Here is an 8542-nt window from a genome sequence, read left to right as displayed (position 1 = left end):
TCAGAGTAATCCTTTGATTAAAAGAGTTGCAGAATTTGTTCCCAAAACAAAGTATGATAAGAATTTATCAAAGCATTTCATAACGAAATGCATTTTCATTACATAACAAAACCTTGGGATGTCATGTTCCGATACAGACCAAAAGCATAAACAATACATCATAGACCTTACAACAGTTACATATAACTACTGGTCTATAATCCAAAAATATCTTGACAATGTCATCCAACTTATGCTCTCGTGCCACTACTTGTAATACAAAGAAAAACTGAGTGGGTCAGACTTGGGAGCCTGGTGAGCATATAGGGTTTTCAACCCACAATAAATGATTATATTAATTTCATCAACCAATAATAACCCAATTACCCATTCCCGTTATCCTCACTTTACGTCCCTAAAACAATTAACCCAAGGGACCTAGCCTAAGGATTTTCATCGGGGCGACAACACTGGTTTGGGGGTTTCCCAGCAATTTATGTCAAATAAGGCAACCATGGGGGGGGGGGGGGGATGGAGTACAGCAAATGAACACCCAAGTTCATTAACACCTACAGGTTATGAGCCTGCTAGCGTTCCACTGGACTGTCTAGAAAAGTCTGTGGTCGTCATTTAAACTCCGCTAGATGACTGAATCAGCAACAACAACGAGGCCTCTCATAATTTTATTTCATCACACACCAACTGTCTACCCATGTTCTACCCAACATATTAGTAGATAAAAATATATATATTTATATACAACTTAAACCAGTGCAAATCATTCATTCAACAATTATTTCAAATAAACAAATAATATATAAACACATAGCACGTATTTTATAAAGAATACTTCATATCTATGTGTTAGAAGAAAGTGACTACACACTCTGATGCGTGCAAATAGCTACACCTAATTTTATTATTTATAACCTAACTACCTTAACTAACTAATTGCACCTAGGCAGTGTACCTAGTCAAAATTATAGAATAGTTGGGTAAGTCGGGTGTCGATCTCAGGGAACGGTTTTGACTAATTAATTTATCTACTACTAAATTAACCTAATTTTAGAATAAAGAGGGGGTTTTATCTGATTTTGCAAGATCAGACGAACTTAAATCACAAAATTCAATCAATTAACAAAACACTTCTGTTAGTTCGAATCGGCTTTCACTCAATGGTTTATAAATTAGTCTTGACAATTACTGTTGGTTACCAATTAAAACAGTAATAGCAATTTAGGTCTAAATTTACTAATATTAACTAATTCATGTAGAACTATGTATGGTCATACAATAGCTAACACAGAATCAATTATTTAGTGGATTGGAGCTATGTAAGATTGATTTGATAAACACAATTATGGTCATAATATGAGTTCTCTAGCACAGCCTAATTTAATAATTCAATTTCTTAACTAAGATTGGTTTGATCTTAGCTCTAATAATCTAATGTTCACTAAATTACTAGGTGTTCAAATTCATGCAGAATAATGGTCATTAACTACACAGAATAAGAAGTTTAAGCAATTAAATTAACAAGTCAAGCATGCTAGGTAAACCAATCAAACACAAGACATAACCAACAAGCAAAGTCTAGTTTAATTAAATAAAACCATGAGTTCCAGCTTCATCTAGCTAACAGAAGCAGCTAGATTTAGCTGGACATCCTAGCAAGTAAACAAACACAATCCATAATTAAAAGCATGTTTGAAAGTACCAAACTATGAATCAATTTATGTACTTCTTCTTCCTTGTTGTGAAAACCAACTTCCAGGTCTTCTTTCTCTCTGATTTTCGATTTCTGGAACCTCTCTAAGCCAGCCAACCTCTTTAAAGTCGTAGGGATCAAGGATATATATTCAAAGTTCACCTCGTGAATCCGTAAGTATCCGTATTCAACACGGATTCCTGATTCGCGATGTTTATCTTCTAGAAGGCCATACTCACCTCGTGAATCTTATAATTCTCACCTTGTGAATACGCCTTTTCCTGATTTTCTTGTCCTTCAATCCTTTAACCTCCAAAGTTCCATTCTTTAACGCTTTTAGTCCCTTTTCTTCAAAATGTCTTCTTTTTGGCTGCAAAATATAATTTAACCTTATAAGTAACATTAGTATATGCAAATAACCAAAATATATATAAAAATGTACTTAAATATTGCCTAAAAATACGTATAAATATGGCAATATCAAAATACCCCACACTTATGCTTTGCTTGCCCTCAAGCAAATCTACTTATTTTAACTTAAACCTTCATCACTATCATCACATAGAACAATCCAACTCAAACTCAGCCATTATGCCAAGACCTCAACGCATGCATTTGTGTCTAAAGTTTCCCTAAGTAACCCCCCTCGATTCTAAATACTCACAATCCTCATAAACACTCGCCCCCTTCTTTCGAACAATGCTCATTTTATGCATCCCTCCTAATCCATCCTCACAAAACTTTCTAAACCTCAAGGTATTTTTGTAAAGCTACCCAAGCATACATAAACTAAAGAATTACAACTTTTAGAAGATACCACAACTTGGAGCTCTTGAATTCTTCTTTTTCTTTGATATTTGATCTTTGATTTCTTTGAATTCACCACCTTTTTGTGTAACTTTCGTATCTTCAACTTTTGAGACTTCAGAATTTTTGATCTTTGATCATCATACTTTGATACTTTTATGCTCCAAAATTCTTCAATTTCTTTACTTTTTGGTAATTTCTCTCTCTCTTTTTTTTACATATACTCACTTTTTAATATCACTAAAAAACCTACATGCTTAAGCAGAGGCGCTTTACTTCAACCCTTATTGGTTAAGGATATTAATTTTCCTGGATACATTTCAGGTTTAGGCTGCTAAACATATCGCATCCCTCAAACTAAGCGAGGTTGTGTTTTTGTCCCATGATTTCACTAGAATAAGGGATGCCACAAATGCACTATAACGTATATTGGCTCAACTAAACATTTGAGCCTTTATCAGATCATCCCAATGCAACACTAGCAACTTAAGTTCAAATTATTATTACTAGAACTAATATTAGATTATTATTTCAAATCTATTTCTAGAATTTTTTAAATTTCCTAAAATTTCTAGCAATTTGTTTTTTACTTTTTCGACCTTCTACCCCACACTTATTACATACAATGCCCTCATTGTGTGCATAAAATAAATTAAAAGCAATAAAAGGGAGAAAAAGGAACAGACTCCCCTGGGATAGTGGCGTGATCGAACTCCATAAGTGTGGACAAAATGCGCATCTCGAATGTGGAACTTCTTCAAAAATGAACTTGGACTTGAACTCGTGAAAGATGTAAGTGAGCCAACAAGCGAAAAAGCAATGAATTGAAACTTCAAACTCCCATAAGAATGGTGTAAGTCTTCAAAATGTATAGAATAATGTGGGAAAGCATGCACGTCATAAAAACCCAAAATATAGTGAAAATAGGAAAACTCACGTCGTGAGTTACATAGGCTCACGTCGTGAGGTCGCAGGAATGCGGAATGCGGAATCTGAAATCTATAATAACCCAACTCACGACGTGAATAGTGTATGCTCACGTCATGAAAACTGGGCGACTGAAAAATGAGACTGCCCATTCTTCTTATTACTTTTGGCATCCCATTCCAATTTCTAAATTGTTAAAGACACTACTGAATACATAATTTCTATGATTCCTTGCTAATCTCATCCTCTCTCTCGACTCACCCCACACTTATTTTTAATTGTGGGTCTCGACTCGCAACTCTAGACTTGTAACAACCCTTGACTAGACGATCATGACTCTTGACTCGACTTTACTCCCTTCCCAAAACTCCTTAGCAAGCTGTAATTAAACAACCAAAAGAAAATAAGAGTAACATAATATCTTAATAGTCTTACAATCCAAACAAATTTAAAAAGAACATAAAACTAAACCAAACAAGACTAAAATAAACGAAAGAAAACAAAAAATAAACGATCAATCATCCTCATCATCCTCGTTCGCTCCGCTAGTCCTGGCTCCGTCTCCTCTCGGTATCCATAATTCTTCCCACGTAGGAATATAAGGGCATTGAGGTGGCACGGTGGGTGGTCTTACCACATTCATATGCGAGAACATGGATTCAAGAATTTGGGTGTTATAAGTCACCCCACCACGTAAATTATCCAAATAAGAACCCACACGGCTTTGGAACGGATCGGTGGGTATACCACCCTCGTATGGTTGGGATCTACCCATCTCCCCCTAGCCCTCACGTTCCTTCTTCGAGGCCTTGGTTGTTGCCCGGGCTCTTCGGTCGGTTGGTCCTCACCCTCGTTATCGCTGTGCGGTATCCCCCAATGCGTCCCATAATTGACCACAACCCGTATGGTCTCAAGGTATCCCATAGAGAATTCGTTCCCTTGTATACACGTAAGTGTCCTTGTAATCGTAGGAACAAGCATGCCATAAGACTTGGATAAGCGGGTGACAAAATGGCCACCACAAATTGGGCTCCCAGGTCGGGAACTGACTGCATATTCTGCGAAGTAACGAGCCAAAAAGTAGGGAAGATTGCAACAAAACCCCGGTTGTAAAATAGATCACAAGAAAAATAAATTAATCTTGGTGATCTTATCTCCAAATTTTTTATGGTGGATGGAGAATGTGATCAGCCTGTGAAGCAAACGGTGAATGGGTGATTTGATCCTGCTTTCTGGTGACACACCGGAGTTGAAAACACCAAAAGCGATATGGCTCCAAAACTCATATCCCGTCATTCCCCCGGAATAAGTACGGGTAGCCTCCCGTAAGAACATAGAAAACTCGGGGGTCACGGTCTCGTGGGCCTCGTATAAACCCATCCTCCATGAGAATTCTACCAAACTGCACTCTCTATATTCCCCACCCAAACGAAAGACCAATGCTTGTGAGTAGTTAGGGTCTTGGACATTTTCATGGAACACCATAGTAGAAAAGAATTCAACACACAATTCCTTGTAAACCCTTTCTTGGATGGCGAACAAGTTACTCCATCCCTTACATGTAAATGAATACCCGTTTCCCATAAAAGTTTTGGTAAGAAACGGGTTTAGTCTTTCAACGAGTCCAACCTCCTGAAGCCTTTGCCAATTAACTGTTGGGGCAATAGCAAAATCTCTGTTGTGTAACCATCCCAACCGGTTGTTGTACCGTGTCAAAATATCCCGAGGCAAAGTTGTTGGGAAGACGTAAAATGGGTGAAAACTAGCCACCCCAACTGGAACCTCTCTTCTTGGACCCATTTCTGCAAAACAAAACAACAAACAACCACAAAACAAAAATCCAATAATTTATTAATAAACAGAAAACTGTTTTGATGGTAGCAGGATTCACCTCGTGAGTTTTAACAAACTCACCTCGTGAGTTCGCTATTCACAGCGACGATTGGACTTAATAATCAAAAATCGGAACTTTAATTCTTGTTAGGGGTTACTCATAAACCATTTCTAAGCACAATCAAGTAACATGCAGTGGATGAATAACACATTTTGGGCAAAATTTCAACATTTAAGCATATGAAAAAAAACCCTAGCCCCTAAATCAACAAATTAATGAAAATTAACCAAAAGAAACATGAGAGGGTTACCTTTGTTTGAAGATTACGTAAGCAAAATGATGAAATTAAGTCAATCTAGGCCGAAATCGGGTGGGGGGACCAAAGAACAATCTTCACTTCGTGAGGTTGAGAAAGTGGTTTGGTCAAAAGGATTCTGAATTGTTTAAGCTGTGGTCATGTGTCACTTTTGGATTCACCTTGTGAGTTCTCTATAAATCACGTCGTCAGTTTTTGTGGGCTAACGTGGTTGGGCCATTTAATTACATAATAATGGGCTAATATATTCTTTTGGTTAAAATGTCCCACCCTGTATGTATTATGAGCTCACGAGGTGAATATTATCGAACTCACCTCGTGAGTTATGTCTGGTCGAAAATATAAACCTTAATTAACAATTCTTCTTATTTACCACTTAATTAAGGAACCCCACACTTAACTTTTACCACTTAAACTGGATGATTAGATGATTGAATATCTAAAAAAAACTAAGTATGCAAAAACTAAACTAAAGACATAAAGGAAAAGAAAATTCAAACCGAGCTCGGGTTGCCTCCCGAGAAGCGCTTCTTTTTCTTGGAGTCATGAGCCGGACTCTGTGCCTCCTTACGTTGAATCGTCTGAAGAGTCCATCACCAACTGGATCTTTTGTTCTTTCCATCGCCTCTTGTAAGCTTGAACTCGTCTAATGTACGCCTTCTTCGAGTTTTCCTTTTTAGCTTTCACGTCATCCATATCAAGCTTTCTTTTGGTCCCTTTATTCTCCAAGTTCTCTTTATTCTTCAACTCCATAGGAATCTTTTCTTCCTTCACCATTGGACTTGTCTCCTTGGAAGTTACCTCGTCCTTGTCATCATCACTCAATATTTCATCACTCTCCTTACTTACCCAAGAAGTTGGATTCGTGTAGGCAATGACTTCAACTAAAAACGGGACGGATGCTCTTGGTTTTGTTCGTTTAACTTGTCGAATCGTTTTGATTTCTTCTTCCATGAGCTTCTCTAATTCTTCCAGTTCACTTTCTTCATCAATATTGAAAACCTCTTCTTGAACACCACTCCTCTTGAAACCATTTTCTATTCCAAAATTTTCCTTCTCATCTCCAACTCTCAAGGTGAGCTTGGATTCATGTATATCAACCAAGGCTCCAGCAGTATTAAGTAACGGGCGACTAAGAATAATCGGAACATCGGGATCTTCTTTCATATCCAAAACCACAAAGTCTATTGGAAAAACGAATTTCCCAATTTTTACGAGAATATATTCCACAATGCCCCGGGGTTGTGTCACTGAACGATTTGCCATGTGAATAGTCATTTTTGTAGCCTTCAACTTCTGAATATCCAACTTCTGATAAAATGAATAAGGCATCAAATTTATGCTAGCCCCAGAATCGGCTAAAGCATAAATCTTCATATTATTCCCAAACTCACATGGAAGAGTGAGGCGTCCAGGATCCCCCATCTTCTTAGGTATCTCTCCCAATACAGATTTTTAGCTTTGCTCACTTAGAATCACCTTAGAATTCTTTTTTAGTTGCTGACGAGTATCTAAAAAGTCTTTTAAAAAAATTTCATATTCGGGAATTTTGGATAACGTCTCGACAAAAGGAGTATTAATCGGGATACCCCTCACGTGCTTAACAAACTCCAAATGCTCTCTTTCCAATGGACTAAGATCAGCTCGGGAAGGAAACGGTAGAGGCGGACGATATACCGGAACATTTTCTGAATTGTTCAGTTCAGATCGATCCCATGACGTGAACAGAGACGGTTCACGACGTGAATTCTGTAATTCAGCATAATTTCGACTCTCGATCTTTAATTTCTTCGGCTCTGGTTCGGGCTACCTTGGCTCTACTTCTAATGCTTCTAGGAACTCAGAGATGGCCTATTCTTCAGTATCAATCATCATTACATGGGATTGAGCATTCTTTTCGGGAAATTGTGAGGATAATTTGTTGCTCACCAAAGTAGTTAGTTGACCAATTTGGACTTCGAGATTATGGATTGATGCTTGATGATTTCTTAATGAAGCTTGCTGGTCAATCATCATTGTTTGCTGTTCTTTCATCATTTTCATGTGTTCCTTCAGCACTGCATCGGTATCATCATGCCTTTTCTCGGAAGCTTCCATAAATTTGGTCAAAATGTTTTCCAAGTCTACTTTCTTCTCGGCTGGTGGTTGCTCTTTTTGGTAGAAGCCTCGGCCTGTTTGCTTATATTTCTCTTCCTTTTGCCTCTTGTATTCATCATATGGCAGCCACTCTTTCTTTGGTTTTCTCCAGTCCTCATCATACTTATCCCCACTTGAGTAGCAAACTTGAGCCTTCTTGTTCCCATGTTCATCCAAATGGCAATCCTTAGTCAAGTGTGGCCCACTACACCTTTCACATCCAACCCTTATTGCATGAATTGATTGGTCCATTTGGGTCAGTCTCCGGTCCATAGTATTTAGCATCGCCATCATAGCAGCTATCTCTTCAGATTGTGCACCCCCACTGCCTTTTACTCCATCTTGTCTTGGGTTGTGGTACTCTCGAGAGTGTCTTGCGAATTCTTCAATTAACTCCTTGACCTCCCTTGGATTCTTCTTTGTCAATGGCCCTTGAGAATCAAGGAGTTGTCTTGTCATGACATTGACCCCATCATAGAAGATAGACATCTCTTGTTGAATATTAAGGTTATGTTGAGGACAATTCCTTAACAATCCTTTGTAACGCTCCCACGCCTCGTATAGTGACTCCCCCGGCTGTTGCTCAAAGTTGGCTATTGCCTTCTTGAGTTTTACAATCTTGGATGGTGGGAAAAATTGATCTAGAAACTGCTCACGCATTTGAACCCAAGTAGTGATTGTACCAGGTGGGAGTGCTTTCAACCAGTCTTTTGCAGCTCCTTTGAAAGTAACTGGTAACATCCTTAGCAAGACAGTATCTCTATTGATATTTGGGACATTGAAATAGTCAGCAATGTCGTTGACCTCACTAGATGTTTGAAAGCATCCTCATGAT

The 8542-nt window shown here is 38.2% G+C and overlaps 1 non-coding gene across 1 annotated transcript; it reads left to right on the top strand.

Moving 5' to 3' along the window:
• The first annotated feature begins 8212 nt into the window (after positions 1-8212).
• LOC145151713 (small nucleolar RNA R71) lies at positions 8213-8319 on the top strand. Its single transcript, XR_013732273.1, has one exon. It is a non-coding gene; the product is annotated as a small nucleolar RNA R71 (small nucleolar RNA).
• The last annotated feature ends 223 nt before the right edge of the window (positions 8320-8542 follow it).

The sequence above is a fragment of the Lactuca virosa genome, chromosome 1, assembly GCF_052849685.1.
Source record: "Lactuca virosa cultivar CGN04683 chromosome 1, Lactuca_virosa_CGN04683_v6, whole genome shotgun sequence".
In the NCBI taxonomy this organism is placed as follows: Eukaryota; Viridiplantae; Streptophyta; class Magnoliopsida; order Asterales; family Asteraceae; genus Lactuca; species Lactuca virosa.
This window is presented reverse-complemented; position numbering and strand designations above follow the sequence as displayed.